Source organism: Scyliorhinus canicula, chromosome 2 (assembly GCF_902713615.1).
Source record: "Scyliorhinus canicula chromosome 2, sScyCan1.1, whole genome shotgun sequence".
Lineage (NCBI taxonomy): Eukaryota > Metazoa > Chordata > Chondrichthyes > Carcharhiniformes > Scyliorhinidae > Scyliorhinus > Scyliorhinus canicula.
In genome coordinates this window covers 166,005,837-166,033,000 of record NC_052147.1, presented here as the reverse complement: position 1 = coordinate 166,033,000, position 27,164 = coordinate 166,005,837, and the positions used below count along the sequence as shown (strand labels likewise).

At 49.1% G+C, this 27,164-nt stretch overlaps 1 protein-coding gene across 2 annotated transcripts in view; it reads right to left on the bottom strand.

The window, feature by feature from the left end:
• Window positions 1–23,208, bottom strand: part of idh1 (isocitrate dehydrogenase (NADP(+)) 1) — a 74,885-nt gene extending 51,677 nt beyond the window's left edge. The window contains exon 1 of one of the 2 annotated variants that reach the window (XM_038788694.1): window positions 23,095–23,208. The gene's annotated coding sequence lies outside the window, so the exon portion shown is untranslated. Of the gene's footprint in view, window positions 1–1,156; window positions 1,285–23,094 lie in introns of those variants that run through there. The other variant, XM_038788693.1, reaches the window with a different exon arrangement.
• Between the last annotated feature and the right edge of the window lie 3,956 nt (window positions 23,209–27,164).

The window sequence follows — 27,164 nt, the reverse complement described above, 5'->3', positions numbered from 1 at the left end:
TTTAAGTTTATTACAAAATGAAGCAAGCTTGATGGAATGTATACCCTAAACTGGTTTTTCAGTCTTTTGAATTCCAAAAACTGGCTCTACAACTTTGGAATACCTTTCCTGCTCCAATACATTCACACTTTTATGATTTAATACAGATCTTGCCTTAGCACTTTCAATTTCTCTATTACACTGTTGCAGCGTGCAACCGTCTCTTGCAACACTGATGCCATTTGCGAAATAAAAGGCCGTCTGAATCATCAATTATTAGGGAAAAGAGGGAGTTGAGCCAGAGAGCAGCATACACCTTTTTGAAACCTCTGCAATTTTCCCTGCTATCAAGTGGACTCTGCTCAGGCTATTTCTGAGAACGTAGAACCTGGGGCCATAGCCACAGTACAAGGGGCCATTTAGGATTGAGATGAGGAGAAATGTCTTCAAAGGGTTGGGAATCTTTGGCATTCTCTACCAGAACTGTGGATGTTCAATCATTGAATATTTTCAAGACAGAGATCGACAGAATTTGGGGCACTAAATGAATTCATTTAGGAATATGGGAGGGAGTACAAGACGGTGTGACTGAGAGAGAAGATCAACCACGATGTGAAGAAAGGAGTGATTAATTCCTGTTCCTATTTCTTGCTTTTCCATTTAAGTACTCAAGTGACAGGCAAAGAGTCAAGAATGAAAAAAAACGATCACACGGATAGTATGGGAAAACGAACCCACAATATTCTCTGTCCAATTAAAGTGTTTATCTTTGCCTGTCGCCACTTGTTTCACGGATCTTGTACTTTGCACCAATGAGACATTCCCCTCCTCCTCTCATTGCAATGCTACACAAGTCCCGCGGATGTGACGGGAGACACCGAAAATTCACTGACCAGTGTTCGGGACAGGGGATCTCGACCACAATAAGCAGCGAAAGTCAAGGTCGTATCACCGAAGCCGTCGGGAGGAGTTTACCTTCAAAGCCCGCACGAATTATCAGCAAAATAGGGAAGCTCCGACTTGGGCATCAGGAGCGCCCCCGGCTATCACAAAGGAACCAATTCATCTCTTGAACTTTGCAGCTACTTTTAAATGACACCGCTTCCAAATGTCACGGCACTAAAATCGAGCGCAGGGGAATGAGGAGAGTGGGTAGTTCGGGAGGAATATGCCTCACCTGCGGAAAACGGTGTCGATGAAGGAACTGACTCGCCTGCTGCCGACTTCAGCCGCTCGCATTCGGGCAGTGACAGCTCGATCCCGGCCTCCCCCACCTGACCGCCGCACCACCCAATCAGCGGAACGGCGGGGCGGGGTCCCAGCTACCCTGGCCAATGGGGAGGCACCACATCTGACGTGGTGGCGCGCGTGAGCCACTGCTCGCGGCCGGCTGGCGGTTGGTGGCTCGCGCGCGCGCTTGCTGGCTGTCTCTGCAGCCCCAGCCGGGGCAGCCTCGGATCCCGCACCAGGAAGGATCATAAGCAGTGCGCACTCTGCTGTTACAGGGCAGCTTGTGTTGGGGGTGTGTCTGTGCATCCTGCAGTCCAAAGTTTAACCGTGAAAAATGTACATGTCAAGCACCCCCGACAGGAGAAGTAATGAATGGGATAGGCCGGATATTTGCGTCACATCGTACATTTGCGTAACATAAACTATTTTTTAAAATAACATGAGCGTGTGGGCACACGATCATGGCCCTATTGGCTCCTATTGTACTTTGGCATTGCAGTAGATATTCTTATAGAGTTGGGTGGGGTCTCAACCTTTTTGCTTCTGAAGCAATCCTCCATGTTATAAAAATTCGCTCTGTAACCAGTCTATTTTGCAGCATAAAAAATCATTAAGCAAATAAGCGCACCCATAATGTAAAACTTGTTGCTAGTGTTGAGCAATAATTCTAGCGAGCCATTGAGATACCTTCATTTAGCACGCATGCACGTCGTGTTCAGTGTTGACCCTCGGGGCTCGGTGCTTCCTTTTTATTGATGTCATTGTTTTATATCCAGTTTCGTCTACCAAGCTTGTGCTAATTTACTTGAGCCCACTTTGCAAAGGGCACACAAATTCATCGGAGCGTTCACACCAAAATATCTCCAAGGGCATTTTACTGACCTCGGTTCTGAGGGAATTGCCTGATGAAATGTGAATGAGCTTCCCTAGTAGCTTTGAAAGGACAGCGAATGATAGGTTAGCTTTAATATTTGTGCCCCCCCCCCCTTCTCCATAAGGGGTGAATGTGATGATATGATCTGCATACTCGTCTGCCATTGGGCCAGAACGTCGGCTTACCATTGGCCCTGGTCGGTCATGTGCCTCTCGACCGATTGGCCGAGAGGCTGAGTTAACCACGCCTCTACCAACGAGGTATAAATGCTCAGAAGCCTGACGATCGTCCCTTTCCACTGTAGACGATCGCCAGGCTGTGTTCTAGTTAATTAAAGCCTGACATTGGTAAATCACTCGCCTCGCGTGCAATCGATGGTGCATCAATATTCTCATTAAAAAGATTTGTAACTCACTTGTGTAGCAAAGTCTGTCATGAGTTATTGGAAATAAACATGCTATTTTTTCATAGAAGAACTGTGGTTTCGTCAGTCTGTTCTTGAATAAAACAATGTAAAAACTAAATATATTCTTTGTTGTTGTATTGGGCACTTTGCAAAACAGAAACTCTTATTTCCTTATTGCACCTAAGGTAGGCAAGTGTGGAATATTTTAGAAATATATATGGATTCGTCAAATTGTGTAGCAAAGCTACTGCTGTGCAGGCGATCAATGCTCTGCAAACCTATGTCTCCTGACATTAAATCAGTCTGTCATTTAAGTCGTTTGACATTGGCATTTGTTTCAGTTCCTTAACCTTTTCTTCAAACAGCTTCCTTATGATTGCAACTGTACAAGGCTCCTCAGCAATTGGATGTGGTTTCTGTTGCTTTAGCAATTTTCTGTGTCACAATGTGGGTTGAGATTGAGTTATTTATCAGCGGTGGTTGTGGATTCCATTATTGCTTTAGTCAGCACTTGTTTCAAACTGCTTGAGCCCTTTTCAAAAAAAATGAATGCTGCTTGTCCTTATAATTGTAATTTGTGGCATTTAACCACCCTGTAATTTTGTGCTTTCAAAATTCATTGGACCACATTTGTCCAGAAATTATATATTGTGGTTGAGGTCCATCTCTGCTTCCAATACAGATATGTTTTGCCTTAATTTTGCAAGATTAATACCGTTTTCTTTGACCCACACCTCTTATACTGGAATTTGTTAAGACACGCATTGTTCCAGGAGGCAGTCAGTCCCCTTTAGTTCAGCAGAATTTTACAGTTGGTTAATAGTCAGGAACAGAAAGATATGACTGTGAGTCAGGTAGGTATGGGGGAACCAACATGCAGTGATGGAAGAGCTTCAGCCTCTGACTTTGTCCAACCAATAGGCGATGTCTGCTCTGCTACCTGTGCAGATGAGGAGGAGGACTGCAAGGTCTGAAAGAATGGTAGAGACAGGAACCCTCAAAACATTTAACAAATATTGAGAAAAGCACTTAAAATGCCATGGCATACAAGGCCAAGTGCTGCAAAATAGGATTAAAGTAAATAGGTGCATGATGTATCAAGCTATGTGGGGGATACACTGGGCCATGAAGTTACAGATTATGGTTGTGTGCAATCCTGCTGCTGTTGATGGCCCACAGCACCCCAGGGTTGCCTAGTCTTGAGTTTCTAGATCTGTTCGAACTTCAAGAAAAAACATATAATGGTGCAAAGATGTGACAGATCAGAAGATTGGACAGAATATAAAAACAGCAAAGAATAACTAAAAGATTAATAAGAAAGGAAAAATGAGAGTACGAAAGAAAGCTAGTTAAACTGATAGTAAGAACTTTCATAGATATTTGACAAAAGGGTTAAGAAAATGAGCATTCATCCTACATAAGATGAGTTTGGGAACTAATAATGGAAAATAAGGAGATGGCTGATGAATTGAATAGGTACTTTGCATCAGTCTTCACGATAGGTGATACAAGTAACCCAGAAATATCAGTAAATTAGGAAATGGAAGGGAGTTCAAAATCTACCCCACTTAGCACGGTGGTAGTGTCATGCAACACGATGGAGGGCATTTAAAAAAGGGGAAAAGGTAAGTGATTTGGTGATGAGTATTTTTTACCTTTACTCTCTGTAAACTATGGTATGCATTCAAATGAAGAATGGCAGGGCAGGTGATGTGTTGCAGTTGTAGCATGTGGAAACCGTTAGACACCGGCATGAACTATGGTGACCATCTGCAATGTCTGCAGCTCTAGGAACTTCAGCTCAGAGTTGATGCCCTAAAGTGCAAGTGGTGCCTCAGGGAGCTGCAAGGTTACCTGGTCACTTTGCTCTAGGAGGCATTTGCACCCGTTAGGCAAGGTTCTTCAGATTTGGTCCATGGTCAGGGATATGAAGATGTGTTTGCTAGTGAGGCAGGTATGGGGACCAAGAAGGTTTAAGTGGAGGAGCCTGCAATTGTCCCACAGGTTTGAGGTTCTTCCAGCTTGTATGGATGAGGGCAGGGACTGTAGGGTAGGTGAGTGAGCTGACCATGGTGCAGGAAGCTATTTGACTGGGAGGAATAAAAAGGAATGTAGTTGGAGTAGATGACAGTATAGTTCGGCAGATGAACACTCTTCTTTGCAGTCGCGAGCATGAGTCAAAGGCTGTGTTGTCTGCTGGTGCCAGGGTTCTGGACCCTGGTGTTGGAGCGGAACATAGGAATTAGAAACAGAAGTAGGCAATTCAGCCCTTTGAGCCTACTCCGCCATTCAATCAGATCATGGCTGTTCTCAAATCCACCTCCCTGGAACCTGCAGAAAGAGGGGAAGGATCCAGTTGTCATGGTCTACATGGATCCTAGGGCTACGGCTCTTTATACCTCCCCTCAAAGGGTGGAGCCAGGGGCGGAGCCTACAAAGGCACCAACATGGTACATTCCAGGTAATACCTTACAATGGTCCAGAGGTAGAGCCCTCATGGGCAACAGCGTGTTACAGTTACATACATAGTGAATGGTTAATGCAATACATTCACCACATTCACCCCCTGTTAAAAAAATGAAGTCCGGCAGGGGGTGAAGGGTTCACAAGTTCAGTCTGTCCAGTGCCCGTGCGCTGTGATCGCCGAAGCTCTGGTATCGCAGCTGGCACGGGTGTCGAACTCATCTGTGCGGGTATGGATAGTGAAGTCGCTGGTGCGGGCACAGATGCGGACTCCGGGAGTGTGTCTTCTGGAGCTTCGTTCCTGTGGGTCGGTGAAGGGGGAATGGAGGGGGTGTGGGTGTCATGTAGGGGTGGGGGCGCTGGTCAGCGTAGGTTGGGCAGGGTAGGCTGGGGTGGTGGTGGTAGTGGAACCTGTGGGTGCTAGGTCCCGAAGAGAAATTGTATCCTGTCGGCTGTTGCGGTGTTCTATGTATGCGTACTGGGGGTTGGTGTGTAGGAGCTGGACCCTCTTGACCAGGGGGTTGGACTTATGGCTCCTGATGTGTTTGCGGAGCAGGACGGAAGTGAGGCCCCGGAGGTGGATTTCCTGGGGAAAACAAACAGGCGGTCATGAGGGGTCTCGTTTGTGGCCGTGCAAAGGAGGGACTTAATAGAGTGGAGTGCGTCGGGGAGGACCTCCTGCCAGTGGGAAACTGGGAAATTCCTAGACCGTAGGGCCAGGAGGACAGCTTTCCAGACCGTCGCGTTTACCCTCTCCAACTGCCCATTTCCCCGGGAGTTATAACAGGGAGTCCTGTTCGAGGCGATGCCCTTACCTAGCAGGTACTGATGCAGTTCGTCGCTCATGAATGACGAGCCCGGGTCACTGTGAACATACGTGGGGAAACCAAACAGGGTTAAGACATTATGTAGGGCTTTAATGATGGTGGCTGCGGTCATGCCGGGGCAGGGGATTGCAAAGGGGAAGCGGGAGAATTCGTCAATAACGTTGAGGAAATATGTGTTGCGGTTGGTGGAGGGGAGGGGCCCTTTGAAATCGATACTGAGGCGTTCAAAGGGCCGGGATGCCTTTACCAGGTGGGCCTTATCCGGTCGATAGAAGTGCAGCTTACACTCCGCGCAGATTGGGCAGTGCCTGGTCATGGCTCTGACCTCCTCGGTGGAGTAGGGGGCAGGTTGCTTGATGTAGTGGAAAAGCCGGGTGACCCCCGGGTGGCAGAGGTCATCGTGGATAGCCCGGAGTCGGTCATCTCACGCACTGGTGCATGTGCCAATGGACAGGGCATCTGGTGGCTCATTGAGCTTCCCAGGATGATATACTATATCGTAATTATAGGTGGAGAGTTTGATCCTCCACCTCAAGATCTTATCATTCTTGATTTTGCCTCGCTGCGTATTATCGAACATGAAGGCTACCGATCGTTGGTCGGTGACGAGGGTAAACCTCCTACCAGCGAGCTAGTGCCTCTAGTGCCGCACGGCTTCCATGATGGCTTGGGCTTCTTTTTCGACCGAGGAGTGTCGAATTTCGGAGGCGGTGGGAGTACATGAAAAAAATGCTACTGGCCTGCCTGCCTGATTGAGGGTAGCGGCGAGGGCGACCTAGAAGGGGACGGACTCGTCCACCGCACGCATCGCGGCTTTGGCAATATCTGCCTTGATGCAGCTGAAGGCCTGGCGGGCCTCAGCCATCAGTGGGAAGATGGTGGCCTTGATTAGTGGGCAGGCTTTGTCCGCATAGTTGGGGACCCAGTGGCGTAATAGGAAAAGAACCCGAGGCACCTTTTCAGGGCCTTGGGGCAGTGGGGGAGGGGGAGTTGCAGTAGGGGGCGCATACAGTCGGGGTCGGGTCCTAGAACTCCGTTTTCCACGATGTAGCCGAGCATGGCAAGTCTGGTTGTGCGGAAAACGCATTTCTCCTTGTTGTAAGTGAGGTTAAGGGTTTTGGCGGTTTGGAGAAATCTCTGGAGGTTGGCATCGTGGCCCTGCTGATCATGGCTGCAGATGGTGATATTGTCCAAGTACGGAAATGTGGCCCGCTGCCCGTACTGGTCCACCATTCGGTCCATGGTTCTTTCGAAGACTGAGACCCCGTTTGTGACGCCGAAGGGGACCCAGAGGAAGTGGAAGAGGTGGGCGTCTGCCTCAAAGTTCGTGTAGTGGCGGTCCGCCCGGGCGGATTGGGAGCTGGTGGTACGCAGACTTCAGATCCACCGTGGAGAACACCCGGTTGTGTGCGATCTGGTTAACCATGTCTGCGATCCAGGGAAGGGGATACGCATCAAGGTGCGTGTACTGGTTTATGGTTTGGCTGTAATCTGCAACCATCCGGTTCTTTTCCCCGGTCTTCACGACCACCACCTGAGCTCTCCAGGGGCTATTGCTGGCCTCGATGATCCCCTCCCGCAAGAGTCGCTGGACCTCGGACCTGATAAAAGTCCTGTCCCGAATGCTATACCGCCTGCTTCTGGTGGCGACTGGCATACAGTCGGCGGTGAGATTTGCAAAGACCAGGGGAGGGTTGACTTTTAGTGTCACGAGGCTACATACCGTGAGTGGGGGTAGGGGCCTGCCGAATTTCAGAGTTAGGCTCCTGAGGTTACACTGCAAGTCCAATCCCAACAGGAGAGGGGCACAGAGGTCGGGGAGTACATATAACTTAAAATCGGCGTACTCGGCGCCCTCTATTGCTAGGGTTGCGGTAGTGCACCCCCGGATCTGCACCGAGTGCGACCCAGAAGCGAGGGAGATGGTTTGATGTGCCGGGAAGATTGGGAGCGAGTGCCTGGATGAATGAAGCTCCTCGTACTCCCGGAGTCGAACAGGCAAGGTGTTTCGTGTCCATTTACCCGGACGGTCATCATGGAGCTCCGGAGGTGTTTGGGTTGCGACTGGTCATGGGTGACCGCGCTGAGTTGCAGGTAGCCGGCGTGGTCGGAGGTGCTGGGATGGTCTCAGGTCACAGGTCAGTCACAGGTGTCGGGCAGCGAGGAAAATGGCGGCCAAGATGGCGGCCCCCGTCGGTCGCACGTGTCGAGCGGCGAGGAAGATGGCATCCAAGATTGCGGCCCCGGTGAGTCGCACACGTTGTGCGGGCTTAAAGATGGCTGCCCCCACGGACAACACGAGTACGATGACACGACCGGGGGTTGGGGGGGCGGAGCCGGCAGGCAAGCTGCCACACTGCAGGATCTGTGGGCCTGTGAGTCTGAGGGTCGGGCCTGCGATTTTGAGGGTTTGGACCTGGCCCCTTAGCGAAATGTCCTTTTTTTCCGCAGTCGCTGCAGTTCGCGTTCCGGGCAACGCTGCCTGGGGTGCTGACGTTGGCCGCAGAAATAGCAGGGTAGCCCCCCATGTTGGACGGGCAGCCGCGCGGCACAGGCCTGGGGTACTCTTTGGTCGAGGGTCCACGAGGGGGTCGCGTGATCAGATGGGAATGCATTGCGGCTTTGGAACGCTAATTCTAGGGAGGAGGCTAGCTTTACCATCTCTTCCAGGTCTAGGGCACCTTTCTCGAGTAGCCGTTATCTCACGCAGTTGGACCTGACTCCAGCCAGCCCGGCGAGGTCCATATGTTGAGTGACCGCAATGGCCTGGTAGTTGCAACTTCGTGCAAGGACTTTGAGGTCGCGTAGGTACTCCTCCAGCAATTCCCCGGGGCGTTGGCGGCTAGTAGTGAGGAGATGCCGTTCGTACACCTCTTTCACTGGCCTTACGTATAGACACTTCAGCATCGCCAGGGCGTCTGCGTAGGTGGAAGCTTCCTCGAGTTGTACAGAGATTCGATGGCTCATGTGGGCGTGGAGGAGGCTCAGCTTCTGATTGTCGGAGATGGAAGGTGAGGAGGAGGCGGCGAGGTAGGCCTTGAAACAGCGGAGCCAGTGCGAAAAAATCCCTTTCGCCTCGGCGGCTTGTGGGTCGAGTTCCAGTCGGTCAGGTTTGAGGGCCGATTCCATTGTGGTGTTGTAGTCGATTAAATTGATGCGGCCATGCTTCCGGTGGCTGTGATGGATCAGTAAGCCACACATCTGGGAGCTCCCGTTTTAAAGAGATTTTTCGGCTCTTTTGAGAGCCCAAAACGGAAATTTTTCGACGTCTCCCGGTGGGGGAAGGCGTGCTGAACAACTTTCCCTGCAGTCCATGACTCGAACTCGGAGTGGAAAGGGGGAAAAAACAGCAGCAGCTCCTCAGAAAAAACGGGGGAAGGGATCCAAGATGGCCGCCGACAGAGCTCCAGAGGAATGGAGACTCTGGGCCCAGGAACAACAAACTGATCTCCTGCGCTGCTTGAAAGAATTCAAGGATGAAGTACTGAGCTCTCTGCAGGAAACAAACAGAAGGCTGTCAGAGATTCAGTCCACCCAGGGTGCTGCCATCAAGAAGTTGCAGACGCAGGCCATTGAACGAGAGGAGGAGGCCGTGGTCCTCGTGAGTAAGGTGGAGGGGCACGAAGCACTCCACAAGAAGTGGCAGGAACGCTTTGAGGAGCTGGATCACCGCATGAGGCGGAAAAACCTGCGGATCTTGGGCCTTGCAGAGGGGCTGGAGGGATCGGACCTGACAGCCTATGTGGCTGTAATGCTGAATTCGCTAGTGGGGGCCGGATCTCTCCATCTGCCCTTGGAGCTGGAGGGAGCGCACAGGGTGTTGGCCAGGAGGCCCAAGGAAGATGAACCCCCGCGTGCGGTGCTGGTGAGGTTCCACCGGTTCAGTGATCGGGAGTGCGTGCTGCGCTGGGCCAAGAAGGTGAAGAGCAGCAATTGGGAGAATGGGGTAGTGCGGATCTACCAGGACTGGAGTGCGGAGGTGGCTAAGCGACGGTCCGGATTTAATCGGACAAAAGACGTGCTTTATAGAAAAAAGATAAAGTTTGGAATGTTGCCGCCCGCGCGCCTGTGGGTAACTTATTCGGACCGGCATTATTATTTCGATTCCCCGGAGGAGGCGTGGGCCTTCGTGCGGACGGAGAAACTGGACTTGAACTAGGGGTTGGGGGTTGCGAGGTCGGCTGTAAGATATTAGTGCTGGATTCTGCTGTTGCTGTGTTCTCTTTTTCTTCTGTTGTTTTCTTCTTGTTTTAGTACTTTTGCAATTTTGATATGGTTATTTACGGAGGGGTTGTTCTGCTATGTTTTTGTTTTTGTGCTGTGGGACATTGTCTGGGCTGTGTATCTTGAGGGGAGGGTCGGGGGGGGGGTATGTTGTATTCTATGTCGGGTTGGGGGTATGGAGTGGGGCTGATATTTGGGAGCTGCGTCAGAAGGGTGTGGTGGGGCAGTGCAAAAGCGCGGGCTTTCCTCTGGTTTCCCGTGCTGCGGGGCTGGGGGGTGGAGATGGTGACGGGGAGGCGGGGCCTTAACTGGTTCTTCCCCGCGCTGGAGCGGTGCCAGGAGGAGGGATAGATTGGGGGATGATCCCACTTCGGGAGGAGTCGGGCTATTGGCGGGAGTTTCCGGGGTCAGCAGAAGTTAGCTGACCCACGGAAGTACAATGGAGGACGGTTCGCGGCTGGGAGGGTTCCTAGCCTGGGGGGGAAGGGAGGGGGGGAAAGGGGAATACCGGGTTGCTGCTGGTAGGGTCAAGAAGGAGCTGGGGGGGGCTGGGGGGACAGAGGTGAGGGGTTGTCGCTATGGGGACGGGGTCGAGCAGGGGGTGCTGGCCTGGGGCGGGCAGTCAACGGGCTATGGCTAGCCGACGGGGGAGGGGGGCGGGACGCCCTCTGATCCGATTGGTCACCTGGAATGTGAGAGGGTTGAATGGGCCGGTGAAGCGGTCGAGGGTACTGGCTCACCTGAAGGGGCTAAAGGCGGATGTGGCAATGCTTCAGGAGACCCACCTGAGGGTGGCGGACCAGGTCCGCCTGAGGAAGGGATGGGTGGGGCAGGTTTTCCACTCGGGGTTGGATGTGAGGAACCGGGGAGTGGCGATTCTGGTGGGGAAAAATGTGTTGTTTGAGGCATCGGAGGTGGTGGCGGATAAGGGGGGTAGGTATGTGATGGTTAGGGGCAGGCTACAAGGAGAGAAGGTGGTACTGGCTAGTGTGTAATCCCCAAATTGGGACGATGCGGGCTTTATGAGGCGTATGTTGGGACGGATCCCGGATCTGGAGGCGGGAGGTCTGATCATAGGGGGGGACTTTAATACGGTGTTGGATCCTTCACTGGATCGGTCCAGCTCTAGGACGGGTAGGAGGCCGGCGGCGGCCAAGGTACTGAGAGGGTTTATGGACCAGATGGGTGGGGTGGATCCATGGAGGTTTGTAAGGCCGAGGGCACGCGAGTACTCTTTCTTCTCCCACGTACATAGGGTCTACTCTCGGATAGATTTCTTCGTGGTGAGTAGGGGACTGATTCCGAGAGTGGAGGAGGCCGAGTATTCGGCCATTGCAATCTCCGACCACGCTCCACATTGGATAGAGTTGGAGATAGGAGAGGTGCGAGACCAACGTCCGTTGTGGCGGTTGGATGTGGGGTTTTTGGCGGAGGAGGAGGTGTGTAGGAGGGTCCGGGCAAGTATTGAGGGGTACCTTGAGGTGAATGATACGGGGGAGGTTCAGGTGGGGATGGTCTGGGAAGCCCTGAAGGCAGTAATTCGTGGGGAGCTGATATCCATCCGGGCACACAGGGAGAGGAGCGAGAGGAGTGAGAGGGATAGACTGGTGGGAAAGATGCTGGAGGTGGACAGGAGGTATGCAGAGGCACCAGAGGAGGGACTGTTGGGGGAGAGGCGCAGCCTGCAGGCTAAATTTGATTTGCTGACCACTAGAAAGGCGGAGGCACAGTGGAGGAAGGCACAAGGGACAGTGTACGAACATGGTGAAAAGGCGAGTAGGATGCTGGCTCATCAGCTGCGTAAGCGGGATGCGGCTAAGGAGATTGCTGGAGTGAGAGATAAGAGTGGGAATGTGGTGCGGAAGGGGGTAGAGGTGAATGAAGTCTTCAAGGATTTTTACGGGGAACTGTACCGGTCGGAGCCAACGGGGGAGAGGAGGGGAATGGAGAGGTTCCTTGACGGGCTTTCTTTCCCGAAGGTGCAGGAGGAGAAGGTGGAGGGGTTGGGTGCGCCGATTGAGCTGGAGGAGCTAGTTAAGGGGATCGGGCAGATGCAGTCAGGGAAGGCACCGGGGCCGGATGGTTTCCCGGTGGAATTTTATAAAAAGTTTGTGGATCTAGTGGGCCCCTTGCTGGTGCGAACACTCAATGAAGCGTGGGAGGGGGGGACTTTGCCCCCGACGATGTCACGGGCGCTGATCTCGTTAATTTTAAAGAAGGACAAGGACCCCCAGCAGTGTGGTTCATACAGGCCCATATCTCTCCTCAACGTGGACGCTAAGGTGCTGGCAAAAATCCTGGCCACCAGGATAGAGGACTGTGTGCCAGGGGTTGTGCACGAGGACCAGACAGGTTTTGTGAAGGGAAGGCAGCTGAACACGAATGTGCGGAGATTGCTGAATGTCAGCAATTCAGCAATGACATGCCGGCGATTGAGGGGGAGGCAGAGATAGTGGTGGCACTGGATGCGGAGAAGGCCTTCGATAGAGTGGAGTGGGGGTACCTATGGGAGGTGTTGGGAAGGTTTGGATTTGGTTTGGATTTGGTGAAGGGTTCATTAGATGGGTATGGCTGTTATATGAGGCCCCGATGGCGTGCGTGGCTACGAATAGGAGGAGGTCGGAGTACTTCCGGCTTTACCGAGGGACCAGGCAGGGTTGCCCCTTGTCCCCCTTGTTGTTTGCACTGGCAATCGAGCCGCTGCCGATGGCATTGAGAGATTCAGAGAGGTGGAGAGGCTTGGTGCGAGGTGGAGAGGAACATAGGGTGTCGTTGTATGCCGACGACCTGTTACTGTATGTGGCGGACCCGGTGGGAGGGATGCCGGGAGTGATGGAGTTACTAGCCGAGTTTGGGACCTTCTCAGGTTATAAATTAAATTTAGGCAAGAGCGAGGTGTTTGTGGTGCACCCTGGAGACCAGGAGGAAGGAATTGGTAGGCTCCCGCTTAGGCGGGCAGGGGAGAGCTTTAGGTACCTGGGGGTGCAAGTGGCCAGGGACTGGGGGACTCTCCACAAGCATAACTTTACCAGGCTGGTAGATCAGATGGAGGAGGAGTTCAGGAGGTGGGACATGCTGCCATTGTCGTTGGCGGGGAGGGTGCAGTCCGTCAAAATGACAGTGCTTCCAAGGTTCTTGTTCCTTTTTCAGTGCCTGCCCATATTTATCCCCAGGGCCTTCTTTCGGAGAGTGACTAGCAGTATTCTGAGTTTTGTGTGGGCACATGGGACTCCGAGAGTGAGGAGGGTGTTCCTGGAGCGAGGAAGGGATGGAGGTGGGCTGGCACTGCCCAACCTTCTGGGGTACTATTGGGCAGCCAATGTGTCAATGGTGCGTAAATGGGTGATGGAGGGGGGAGGGGCGGCGTGGAAAAGAATGGAGATGGCGTCATGTAGAGGTACGAGCCTGGGTGCCATGGTAACGGCACCGTTGCCGCTCTCCCCTAAGAGGTTTACCACGAGCCCGGTGGTGGCGGCGACCCTAAGAATCTGGGAACAATGGAGACGGCATCGGGGGGAAACAGGGGCCTCGATGGAGGCTCCACTGGGTGGCAACCATCGGTTCATCCCGGGGAACACGGATGGGGGATTCAGGGGGTGGCAAAGGGCGGGCATCAGCAAATTGAGGGACCTGTTTATTGGCGGGAGGTTTGCGGGCCTGGGGGAACTGGAAGATAAATTTGGCCTTCCCCAGGGGAACATGTTCAGATACCTGCAGGTAAAGGCGTTTGCTAGGCGACAGGTAGAGGGATTCCCTTTGCTGCCCTCGCAGGGGGCGATGGACAGAGTGCTTTCGGGGGTGTGGGTAGGAGAGGGGAAGGTGTCTGACATCTATAAGGTAATGCAGGAGGTGGAGGAGTCGTCAGTGGAGGAGCTGAAGGCTAAATGGGAGGAGGAACTCGGGGAGCAGATAGAGGACGGGACTTGGGCGGATGCCTTGGACAGAGTCAACTCTTCCTCCTCATGTGCGAGGCTTAGTCTCATCCAATTTAAGGTGCTGCACCGGGCCCACATGTCCGGGACTAGGATGAGTAGGTTCTTCGGGGGTGAGGACAGGTGCACCAGATGTTCGGGGAGTCCTGCGAACCACGCCCATATGTTCTGGGCATGCCCAGCACTGGAAGAATTCTGGAAGGGGGTGGCGGGGACGGTGTCGAGGGTGGTTGGATCCAGGGTCAAACCAGGGTGGGGACTCGCGATTTTTGGAGTTGCGGTAGAGCCGGGAGTGCAGGAGGCGAAAGAGGCCGGTGTCCTGGCCTTTGCGTCCCTAGTAGCCCGTCGAAGGATTCTGTTACAATGGAAGGATGCAAGGCCCCCAAGTGTGGAGACCTGGATCAGTGACATGGCGGGATTTATAAAATTGGAAAAGGTCAAATTTGCCCTGAGAGGATCAATACAAGGGTTCTATAAACGATGGCAGCCTTTTTTGGACTTCCTGGCTCAGAGATAGGTAACTGGGTCAATAGCAGCAGCAACCCGGGGGGGGGGGGGGGGGGGGGGGGGGGGGGGGGGTGGGGGGGGGGGGGTGCATTATTGTAGTGTTTATTCTGTAACTTTATAGTGTGTTAATATGCGTTGTTGTTAAAATGCTGGGTTGTTCATGGGGATGGGGCGAATGTATATGATTGTTAATATTATTGTTATTTTCGGTATTTTACTAAGGTGCGTCAATGTTGTATAAAATCAAAATTTCTCAATAAAAATGATTTAAAAAAAAAAATTGATGCGGCCATCAATTCACGCGAAACAAGGAGTAGAAGTAAACTGTGGCTTTAATCGACTAGAACAGTGCATGGCTGCGACTGCTCTGTTACTGAGAGCCGCCTACAGGGCTGCTGCTCTTTATACCTCCCCTCAAGGGGTGGAGCCAGGGGCGGAGCCCACAAAGGCACCAACATGATACATTCCAGGTAATACCTTACAATGGTCCATAGGTGGAGCCCTCATGGGCAACAGCGTGATACAGCTACATACATGGTGAATGGTTAATGCAATACATTCACCACACCATGTGACCACTTTCTGGGCAAATGGTTCTCTCACGGGAGACCGTTAGATATGGGGTCATTCCCATTACTTGTATGGGCATTGTTGCCAGGCTGACCCTCATGGGCTGAACTGATCTCTCCACGCATCTTCTCTACTGAGAAGCATTGCGTATGCTTCACCCTATGTCTATGTATTTACTTTGTATATTTATCGTACGTCCTATGTTTTTCCAATGGAACAATCTGTCTGGACAGTACACAGAATAATACTTTTTTCACTGTAACTCGGCACACGTGACAATAAATCCAAATCTAAATACAAATTGGCTTTAATTGGTGATCATTGGTTTCTCACCACGCCTTGGCGGGACCCTGATTTCACCATCGGGAGCGGGCCGGTTAGATCGTAACTGATTGGCACCAGGTGTGGTTCACGATTTTGGCCTCTCCCACAACCTAATGCTGCGTTGCACTCAAACAAGACCCCGATGAGGCCGGTAGATCGCACCTACAGTGTTTTGCAGGCTGGCCACTCGCTGGGTGAAGAAAGCTCTCCTCATCTCAGTCCGAAATGGTCTACCTCGGATCCCCAGATTGTATCCCCCTTGTTCTAGACACCCCCACCATTGGGAACATCCTTCTTGCATCTACCCTGTCTAGTCCTGGTAGAATTTTATATGTTTCTGTGAGATCACCGCTCGTTCTTCTGATCTCCAGCGAATATAAGCCTAAGCAACTCAATCTCTCATCATATGTAATCTCAAGAATCAGTCTGGTAAACTTACTATGCACTTCCTCAATAGCAACAACATCCTTCCTCAGATAAGGAGACCAGAACTGTACACAATATTCTAGGTGTGGCTTCACCAAGGCCCTGTATAATTGCAGCAAGACAGTCCTGCACCTGTACTTGAATCCCGTCTCTATGAAGGCCATTATACCATTTGGTTACTTTACCGCCTGCTGCACCTGCATGCTTACCTTCAGCAACTGGTATACAAGAACACCCACGTCTCGATGCACATTCCCCTCTTCTAATTTTTGGCCATTCAGATAATAATCTGCCTTCCTTGTTTTTGCTACCAAAGTGGCTCACCTCGCATTTCTCCAAATTATACTGAATCTGCCATTCATTTTCCCACTCACTCATCTTGTCCAAATCACATTGAAGCATCTCCTCACAGTGCACCCTCCCACCCACCTTTGTGTCATCTGCGCATTTGGTGATATATGTCGTTCCCTCATATAAATCATGGATATATTTTGTGAATAGCTAGGGTCAGAGCACCAACGCCTGCAGTACCCCACTAGTCACTGCCTGCCATTTGGAAAAAGATCTGTTAATTCCTACTCTTTGTTTCCTGTCTTCCAACCAGATTTCTATCCATCTCAATGCACTACTCCTAATTCCATTAGCTTTAACTTTGCTTGCTAATATTTTATGCGGGACTTTGTTAAAAGCCTTCACAAAGTACAAATAAACCACATCTACTGGCTCCCCTATATCAACTCTACTAGTTACATCCTCAAAGAATTCCAGTAGATTTGTCAAGCATGATTTCCCTCCCGCAAATTCGCTGCTTTCTCTCCACCTCCTTTTTTAAGTTGTGGAATTACATTAACTACCTTCCAATCTGTAGGAACTGTTCCAGAGTCTATAGAATCTTGGAAGGTGACCACTAATGTATTCACTATGTTTAGGGCCAGTTCCTTAAGCACTCTGGGATGTAGATTATCGGGCCCTGGGTATTTATCGGCCTTTAATCCCATCAATTTTCCCAATATCATTTCTCTACAGATACTGACCTCCTTTAGTTCCTCCCTCTCACTAAACCCTGTGTTCCCCAACATTGTGATCCAGGACAAACATGTCTGCAGTAAGAGTTTGCAGCTTGAGGAACTTGGGCTCAGAGTCATTGAATTGGAGGCTGAGCTGTAGACTCTGCAACACAACAGGGAGAGGGAAAGTTACTTGGATGTTTTGTACCAGCTGGCAGTCACACCTTTTAGAATAGGGTCTTCTGATTTGGTCAGTGGTCAAGGACAGGAGAGTGTGACTGCGGATGAGGCAGCTAAGGGGGCCCAAATGGTGGGAGTGCAGGATTGTCAACCTCTGCAATTCTCCAACAGGATTGAGGTTCTCTCTGCTTGGTTGGATGACAGTGGGGCTGCAGAGTGGATGAGCTAACTGGTCATGGCACCATGGTACAGGAAACCATTCAAGTTGGGGAGAACATAAGAATGTACTGGTATAGGGGACAGTGTAGAGTGAGGGATTGACACTATTCTCTGTAGCAAGGAGCAAATGTTCAGACAGCTATATTGCCTGTAAAGTTTTGGGACATCTACTCAGAGCCGAAGAGGAACTTGAATGGGAGGGGGAGGATCATGTTGTCACCACCCTACTTTTGTTTAAACAAGAAACATGATCATGGACATATTTTATTTACCCATCTGTCGTTTACACTTAATTCTGCAATCTGAGAATTAAAACATCTGCGTTGTATCAGGGAAGTTTTAACCCCGAACTAATGAATTACCGGCTTAGTCATATGTGTTTCAACTATCCTAACTTCCAATGAACACCATAAAACTAATATTTTCTTATTCTTACATACGTGATTTTGTACCCTGAGTAAAATTCCCCGTGTATCAAAATTACCCTGGAAATGTCAATGAGAACCTTTGAAAAGAAAAATTTGTTAACTACACTCAAACGATGATCTTTAAATCACAATGTCAGACAACACACCAAAATAAGTTAGGTAAAAATCCTTCTGGAGCCTATTCTAAAGTTCCAAATTATAAACTCAAGGTTACTTTCTCAGAAGATAAATCTTAGCAGAGAGATATTAACATTCACAGACCAAACACAGATCAGTATCACAAAATGCCCTCCAACAGTAGTACATGCATGTATCAACAATATATGCAGGATGAGGAAAGAGGTTCTGCATTGTCAGTATAAGGAATTAGGTGCCAAATTCATAAGCACAATCTCATAACATTTGTCAAAGGACAAATCAGATTAGAGAGATGAATGCGTGGTTAAGACATTAGTGTTAAAGAGATGGGTTGCGGATCGTGGGGCATTGGCTCTGGGGAAAGTGGGATCTGTAACGTTGGGAAAATAGAGAGAGTTTTAAACTGAATAGTGGAGGCAAGGGATCAAATTTGGAAAGATGTGATATACCAAAGAGTAGCGAAAGGCAAGAGAGGAAGAGACAAATATGGGAAATGATAAACATTTCCAGATGCCGGAGTGTGGCGACTACAGGATTTTCACAGTAACTTCATTTCAATGTTAATGTAATCCTATTTGTGACAATAAAAAATTTTTTTAAAAGATCATGACAGAGCTTTTAATTATAAAAATAAATCAGCAAATAAGGCCAGATGATACAAAAATAATAAAAGAACAAAACTAAAGGCTCTGTATCTAAAGGCACTTAGCATTTGAAACAGATGAACTTATAGCAGTTACAGAAATGAATAAGTAGAATCTGATAACCATTACAGAGACATTGCTACAGGATGACATAAATTGGGAGCTGAATATTGAAGGGCGGCATGACATTTCGGAAGGACATGATACTAGGAAAAGCTGGATGGGTGGCTCTGTTGATTAATGATGCTATTAATAATATTTAATAATAATAATCTTTATTGTCACACTAAGTACGCTTACATTAACACTGCAATGAATTGACTGTGAAAATCCCCCAGTTGCCACACTCTGGTGCCTGTTCGGGAACACAGAGGGAGAATTCAGAATGTCCAAATCACCTAACAAGCACGTCTTTCAGGTTTCCTGGGACGAAACTGGAACGCCCGGAGGAAACCCATGCAGACACGGGGAGAACATGCAGACTCCGCACAGACATTGACGCAAGCCAGGAATCGAACCTGGGACTCTGGCGCTGTGAAACAACAGTGCTAACCACTATGCTACTGGGCTACCATTAGGGAGGGATGACCTAAAGTCAGGAAACCAATATAAAGAAACAGTTTGGGTTGAGATAAAACGATAAATGCAAGGAAATACTTGTGGGAGTGGTGTACATGCCCCCTAATTGTAACTACAGTGCATGAACGAAGAGATAATGGCAGCTTGTCATAAAGGTACAATGATAATCATGGAGGACTTCTTTCTAAATATCGATTGGAAAAATCAGATATGCAAAGGCAGCATAGAATGTTTTTGGCATACTTTCATTGAACAGCACATTCTGGGGTCAACCAGACAGCAGGCTATATTTAACCTAGTACTGTGCAATGAGATAGGATTAGTTGCTAACTTCATCGTGAAGGTACCCCTAGGTAGCAACGATCATAATATGATTGAGTTTTACAATCAGCCACTGATTTGGTCGGCAGCTTGGATTCTCTGGCTGGTCGCCAAGTGCGATTTCAACATGGCGATCAGACAATCCAGCTCCTAATCTTTACTGATAAAATTAATGAAGTGTTCCAGTTCATTTTCAAAAAGAGTGTCTATGGCCTCCCGGCAGTAGCACAATGGGTAGCACTGTTGCTTCACAGCTCCAGGGTCCCAGGTTCGATTCCTGGCTTGGGTCACTGTCTGTGCGGAGTCTGCACGTTCGCCCTGTGTCTGCGTGGGTTTCCTCCGGGTGCTTCGTTTTCCTCCCTCGGGTCCCAAAAGATGTGCTGTTAGGTAATTTGGGAGGGATGACCTAAAGTCAGGAAACCAATATAAAGAAACAGTTTGGGTTGAGATAAAAACGATAAATGCAAGGAAATACTTGTGGGAGTGGTGTACATGCCCCCTAATTGTAACTACAGTGCATGAACGAAGAGATAATGGCAGCTTGTCATAAAGGTACAATGATAATCCTGGAGGACTTCTTTCTAAATATCGATTGGAAAAATCAGATATGCAAAGGCAGCATAGAATGTTTTTGGCATACTTTCATTGAACAGCACATTCTGGGGTCAACCAGACAGCAGGCTATATTTAACCTAGTACTGTGCAATGAGATAGGATTAGTTGCTAACTTCATCGTGAAGGTACCCCTAGGTAGCAACGATCATAATATGATTGAGTTTTACAATCAGCCACTGATTTGGTCGGCAGCTTGGATTCTCTGGCTGGTCGCCAAGTGCGATTTCAACATGGCGATCAGACAATCCAGCTCCTAATCTTTACTGATAAAATTAATGAAGTGTTCCAGTTCATTTTCAAAAAGAGTGTCTATGGCCTCCCGGCAGTAGCACAATGGGTAGCACTGTTGCTTCACAGCTCCAGGGTCCCAGGTTCGATTCCTGGCTTGGGTCACTGTCTGTGCGGAGTCTGCACGTTCGCCCTGTGTCTGCGTGGGTTTCCTCCGGGTGCTTCGTTTTCCTCCCTCGGGTCCCAAAAGATGTGCTGTTAGGTAATTTGGGAGGGATGACCTAAAGTCAGGAAACCAATATAAAGAAACAGTTTGGGTTGAGATAAAAACGATAAATGCAAGGAAATACTTGTGGGAGTGGTGTACATGCCCCCTAATTGTAACTACAGTGCATGAACGAAGAGATAATGGCAGCTTGTCATAAAGGTACAATGATAATCATGGAGGACTTCTTTCTAAATATCGATTGGAAAAATCAGATATGCAAAGGCAGCATAGAATGTTTTTGGCATACTTTCATTGAACAGCACATTCTGGGGTCAACCAGACAGCAGGCTATATTTAACCTAGTACTGTGCAATGAGATAGGATTAGTTGCTAACTTCATCGTGAAGGTACCCCTAGGTAGCAGCGATCATAATATGATTGAGTTTTACAATCAGCCACTGATTTGGTCGGCAGCTTGGATTCTCTGGCTGGTCGCCAAGTGCGATTTCAACATGGCGATCAGACAATCCAGCTCCTAATCTTTACTGATAAAATTAATGAAGTGTTCCAGTTCATTTTCAAAAAGAGTGTCTATGGCCTCCCAGCAGTAGCACAATGGGTAGCACTGTTGCTTCACAGCTCCAGGGTCCCAGGTTCGATTCCTGGCTTGGGTCACTGTCTGTGCGGAGTCTGCACGTTCACCCTGTGTCTGCGTGGGTTTCCTCCGGGTGCTTCGTTTTCCTCCCTCGGTTCCCAAAAGATGAGCTGTTAGGTAATTTGGACATTCTAAATTCTCCCTCTGTGTACCCGAACAAGTGCTGGAATGTTTTGACTAGGGGCTTTTCACAGTAACTTCATTGCAGTGTTAATGTAAGTCTACTTGTGACAATAAAGATTATTATTATTATTAGACTCAATTAATCTCTTACTGCAGCAGCTATTAGCATTCTCATACAACCTTTTGTTGAAAAGCATGTAAAATAACTCAGTTCAGGCTCAAAGCCAAAACAGCATCTGCACATGTGCACTGCCTGGTGTCACTAAATCTTTTAATCGTCAAATGTTTTCTATGTGTCTGCTCCCAGAGTGATTGCAGCATATTCCACCAATGCGTGGATACCGAAAAAAAGGCATAACATTTTGAACAAAGTCAAAAAAATGTATGACTGCCTCGCACGTTTCAGCTGCTGCACTGCAGATTAAATTCAAGGAGTGACTGGAACATGAGATGAATAATGTACAGGGGCCTGCATTGCTCAGTCTTATTTGTAGACCTGAATATTTTCCTGTCATATTTGTGGCATTATTGAAGCTCTGCAGTCGACAATTTTTGATGTCATAACCTAAGTTTGCAATGTTTCCAAAACAGTTGCCTCCAGACTCTTGGAACTGTGGGATTGTAGCTGAACAAAACTAAGAAATCGCTGATCAACTTCACCATCATTGGTCACGTATATTAAAATTGTTAATTGGTCCACATGACTCACATCTGGGGCGGAATTCTCTGACCCCCCGCAGGGTCGGGGAATCGCCCAGGGCCGGAATAAATGCCGCCTCCGCCGTGGCCGGAATTCTCCGCCACCCGGGAGTCGGCGGGAGCATGGGGTGCCCCCCGTGGCGATTCTCCGACCCGCGATGGGCCGAAGTCCCGCCGCTGTCGGGCCTCTCCCGCCGGCGGGAATTGGAGCACCTCTGGTGTCAGTGGGATTGGCGGTGCGAGCGGCCCCCCGAGGTCCTGGGGGTGGCACGGGGCGATCGGACCCCGGGGGGTGCCCCCACGGTGGCCTGGCCCGCGATCAGGACCCACCGATCGGCGGGCCAGTGCCGTGGGGGCACTCTTTTTCTTCTGCCGCCGCCACGGCCTCCACCATGGCGGAGGCGGAAGAGACCCCCCCTTCCGCGCATGCGCCAGTGGTGACGTCAGCGGCCACTGATGCACCGGCGCATGCGCGAACCGGCGAAGGCCTTTCAGCCAGCCCCGACGCCGGGCGGCATAGCATCAAAGGCCATTGGCGGCGGTTTTGGCGCCAGTCGGCGTGGCGCCAACCACTCCGGCGTGGGCCTGGCCCCTAAAGGTGCGGAGAATTCCGCACCTTTGGGGAGGCCCGCGCTGGAGTGGTTGGCGCCACTCCGCTACGCCGGGTAGGGGAGAATCCCGGCCCTGGTGTTGAATCAACTATTATGCAACAGTATTTGGCATCTCTTACTTCATTAGTGAAATGGTATCTGAGCCGCTCAGATGAAGTGATGAAGTTGTCGTAGGTTCTGTACTTAAAAAGGTTGGTCTACCGTGAGCCACAATATTAATAACTTTTCAAATGCTCTTTGAGAAGCTCATCAAATTCACTGAGATATTTTAGGCAGGCTAAAAAATGACCTCTTCGACTTGACACTGATAGCTCATCATGTCCCCAGAAAGGAAGTCCCAAGGTCTCTTCCAATATTTCTCCAGTTAGAGTACCTTTTGACAAATGTTTGTTTCCCTACTAGAGTCGGGGAATAATTTGCAAACCTAACAGTAGACTGACTTAGAGTTTCAGAAAAAAATCATTCAATTTCTCCTTTCCGTCGTGTAATTTCTCTTCACCCTCAGAAAACGGGACTCATGAAGACTTCTGAGCAGCTTTCAGCCGTAACCCTCAAACTATTTCTGAAAATGTTCCATATTACCTATGTTCTCTGGTCTATTTATTACAAAATATTCAATCACATCCAGTGGACCAGATTTTGGCCATAAGGTAATGTCTTTAGGGTACGTTTCTTACCTCACTTCAGTAACAGAAGAACAATGGGCTTGCACAGTATCTTGTAGTCTAATCCCATTTCAGAGTCCACAGGCTAGATTTTTGGCCGCGCACACAACAAGATCGCCACAGATGGGAAAGAGACCTGGAAAGGTCCGTTGACCTCTGGTGGGAATTTCCGGTCGCCAGGCAGGTGCGGCTGAAAATTCCCACCCCACAACTTGTTCGGGTTTTACAGGTGATGTGTTGATTCAACAAGTGATCAGCAAATTCAGAGCTACCAGACTCCTGCACCACAGCCACCTCTCAGTATGGTCGTCCCGTTCTCTCCCCCCCCCCATTTACCCAGAACTCGCACTGCAGCGCTATGTGTTTCATCATAAATCCACCCCTTAGTAAGGGGTCAATTACCAGAGGCCATAGATATACGGTAAGGGGCAGGCGATCTAGAGAGTATTTGAGGAAAATCTTAATCCAGAGGGTGGTGAGAATCTGGAACTCATTGCCTGTAATAATTGGCAGAGGTTGGAACCCTCCGAACATTTAAGAAGCATTTAGATGAGCACTTGAATCAACATAGCATACAATGCTATGGAACAAGTGCTGGAAAATGGGATTAGGATAGGTGCTTGATGGCTGGCACAGACATGATGGACCAAAGGGCCTTTTTCTGTGCTGTAACACTCAGTAAATGTAAATGTCATCACATTCCCAGAGGACCATAGCCTGCTCTTCACTTTGCTGTTGTCTGTAAATTATCAGACACTTCGATGAGTTTTTAGTAAAATGTCTTACCCAGGTGCCCTTGGTTGCAAAGGTGTATAAAGGACAAACACAGATTAACGATTCAACCTAAATTTATTAACAAACACAATAATTCAGTTATCCTCCCAAAATACCCCAAATATACTTTTCCCAAGATTCTAATACTACCCGTGCCGATGAACGTGATCGAGTTGCAGGTCTAATACTCTGAGCCTTTGTCGTCCCAGGACCCTCATCTGTGAAGGACGGTCTCACACTTCTTTTCTGTCTGTTCTCTGGCCCGCCGTCAAGTTTTCTTCATTGCCTCTGTGTCAAGTCTTCGCTGGAGAGGGTCTCTAGATGCCTCTTTCTTATCACCCTCTTTGCGCCCTTCCAGAATCTTCTCTGGCCCTCCACCAATGAGGCCACTGGGCAGGTTCCGCAACACTCCATGCAGTTGCTGATAGTAACTTTGCAATGCGCCAGGAACAACCCACTTCTGTATCTGACCTAAGATTCAGGCCGTTGGTCGTGTTACCACAGTCCCTTCCGGTTTCCATATCCAGGTGCCACATTCGTTCCTTTTTCCAGCAGACAAGCTTTATCGTGAGGATAATTAAATAGACAGCCATCAGCAAGATGCCTATTACATATAAATGTGACAGAAGCAGACCCATGGATGTATCTGTATGTTGGAGCCCCAATCCCAGAAACCCCCACCAGGTAGTGACTCCGATTTAGATGATGTTTCTTTTGATTTGCCCCATTTGTTGCACTACTTTGAGCAGGGTCTTTTGTGCTGTGGTCAACTATGTCCGAATTTGTTGTGATTTCTCTGGCAAAAGTGTTATACCATTGTCATATTTTCAAAGTACAGTCACCACTTTCTCTCTTCTGTGCATATCTGCTAATTCAATCAAACTACCCTAGCGGGTATGTGTGGCCTGATACAGAGAGTGGTGTTGGTGACGTTGCATGTTGACACCACATACCGGAAGCGAGGTTGTGACACAATAGTTTCTTTAAACCCCCATTCCCCATGAGTCTATGTGCTCACATTTGCTGCTGGCCAGGGGCCCTGGCTAGTTCTCGCAATTGGCAATTAGTAATATTGGGATGCCTTTTTCTCCATGGTAGATGTTCTATTTGTTCATCGCTGATCCAGGACAGCACCTTGTCCCTGCTGACTTGATCGAGGTATCCCTCAGCTGCTTGACCATCCACTGTCCATAGATACTACACAGCATTCAGTTCTGTTGCCTGACATCATCCTTTACCCTCCCTTTAACAATCTGATTAATAGTTTGGGTGTGCCTTTCTAGCATAGCAACCATGGGGCTGCTGGCTTTGTTCCCAGCCAAATCTCCATTGGCATCCTGCCAAGTGTTCTAATTTAAACTTTCCAAGGTGTGTTTACTTGTCGGATTAAAACTCTGAGCTAGTTGTCCAGATCAGCCAATTCAAGTGTGTTAATTATGGATGCCGCTTCTCTGTCTGCAGTTGCAAAGTCGTTTTGGATTTCCCACATCTTGCAGCCCTTTAGCCTGGGTCTATTGTCGCCCTCATCTATTCCTGTCTTTCTGCCCAGTAGCCGATGGGCCAAGTGGAGCTATAGTCTCCTGAGTGGAGAAGGACACCAGTCTGGTAGCTGTGTCCCGTCGAGAGCCATCAGTACAGATACCAATTCGTAGTATGTTTTAGTACCCACCCATTTTGGGGCCCTGGGGTGGTTTCAGGACAAGTGGGGAGGGGTGCACCAGCAGTTAGCCTCAGCCCATTTCTGATTTCATGAAATATATATTCTTTTTCTATGATCTTCCTGCGGTAGTCACCTCTCTGGACCGAAGGCTAAACATGCTAGCTCCATACACCCATGGTTTCTGAATCCCTATCAATCACTTGTGAGGGTCTCCCTCGGAGCAGTAATTGGAGCTCCCATTAACATTCCTGTCCATCATCCTTTGGTTGTTGTATCCATATGTGATTGTCTTTCAGGGATGCACACACAGGATACCATCTTCTTTGGACTGTGGGAGGAAACCGGACACCCGGAGCAAACCCATGCAGACACTGGGAGAAAGTGCAAACTCCACACAGTCACCCGAGGCTGGAATTGAACCCGGGACCCTGGAGCTGGGTGGCAGCAGTGCTAACTACTGTGCCACCATGTCGCCCCACTGTGCCACCATGGGGAAGTTCTATGATGGGTCTTAAATTTAATTATACTGTACTCATGACCTTGGGCAGTCTTAAAAAAACATTTAAGCAGGTAATGTGTTAAAGGTTTCTCGTCTGCCGAAATGAACCCTCTGGCTGGGTCACAATTCTCATATGCCTTTCGACTCCCTTCGGTGGCATTTGAGAAGAGCATTCGGATCCAAGTGGATCGGTTGTGCTTGTTCAACTGCTTTGAATTGTGTCTACGAGTGACTGCCGTATGCCGTTGGGTGTTCTCCTTTCTTTTGTCTGCACTTATTCAGGCCATCCAGTGGGTCTCTATCATATCCCACATCAGTCTAAATTGCTGCCTTCATTTCTTCTAGTGGCTCCCCGACTATATTTTGGGGACTGGGCAAGGTGGAGTGTATCGCTGTGCTCAAGCATGTTAATATATGTTTACCTCCTCTCCACCATCTAACCCGTGTAAAACCTTCTGTTGGCTTGTGTTGTCGAAGAATGCGTTGGATCCCATGTTGGTTCAAATACTTCAACTGCCTTGGCGATGTTGGTCGGTTGAGCTACGGTCTACAGAGTTACATATGTGATGTTAGCATTCTGGCCTTCGAATCTGCTAGTGGCGAGAGGGTTCATAAGGGCAGAGGAATGTTCTGGGAACGCTGACGGTTCTTTTTTTTTATTTTTAAATTTTTTATTTAACACAAATTTGTAACATTTACAGAGAGAGAAAAGGCCCTATGAAAAGAGCCTTAACAGTGAAAACGAACAGTGGGAAAGAATAAACATGTTAATAAGGCACTTCCCCTGCCAGCTGTTTGCCCATGCCACACGTGTTCAACTAAACTAACGTGGCCCTAACGCTCCTAAGTAGCTGCAGAGATAGTGGATGCATTGGTTGTAATGTTCCAAAATTCCTTAAGTTTTACTAAAGTACCAGCAGATTGGAAAACTGTAACGCTTCTATTCAAGCCAGGATGGAAACAGAGAGGAGGAAACTACAGCCAGTTAGTCAAATATCTGTCATGAGTAAAATGCTTGAATCAATTTGTAAGAACTAGCAGCTGGATATAATCTGGATCAGAATATAATCCAGCAGAGCCAATACAGTTTTCTGAAAGGGAAAACATCTTTCATAAGTGTATTAAAGTTCTTTGAAGATGTAACAAGAT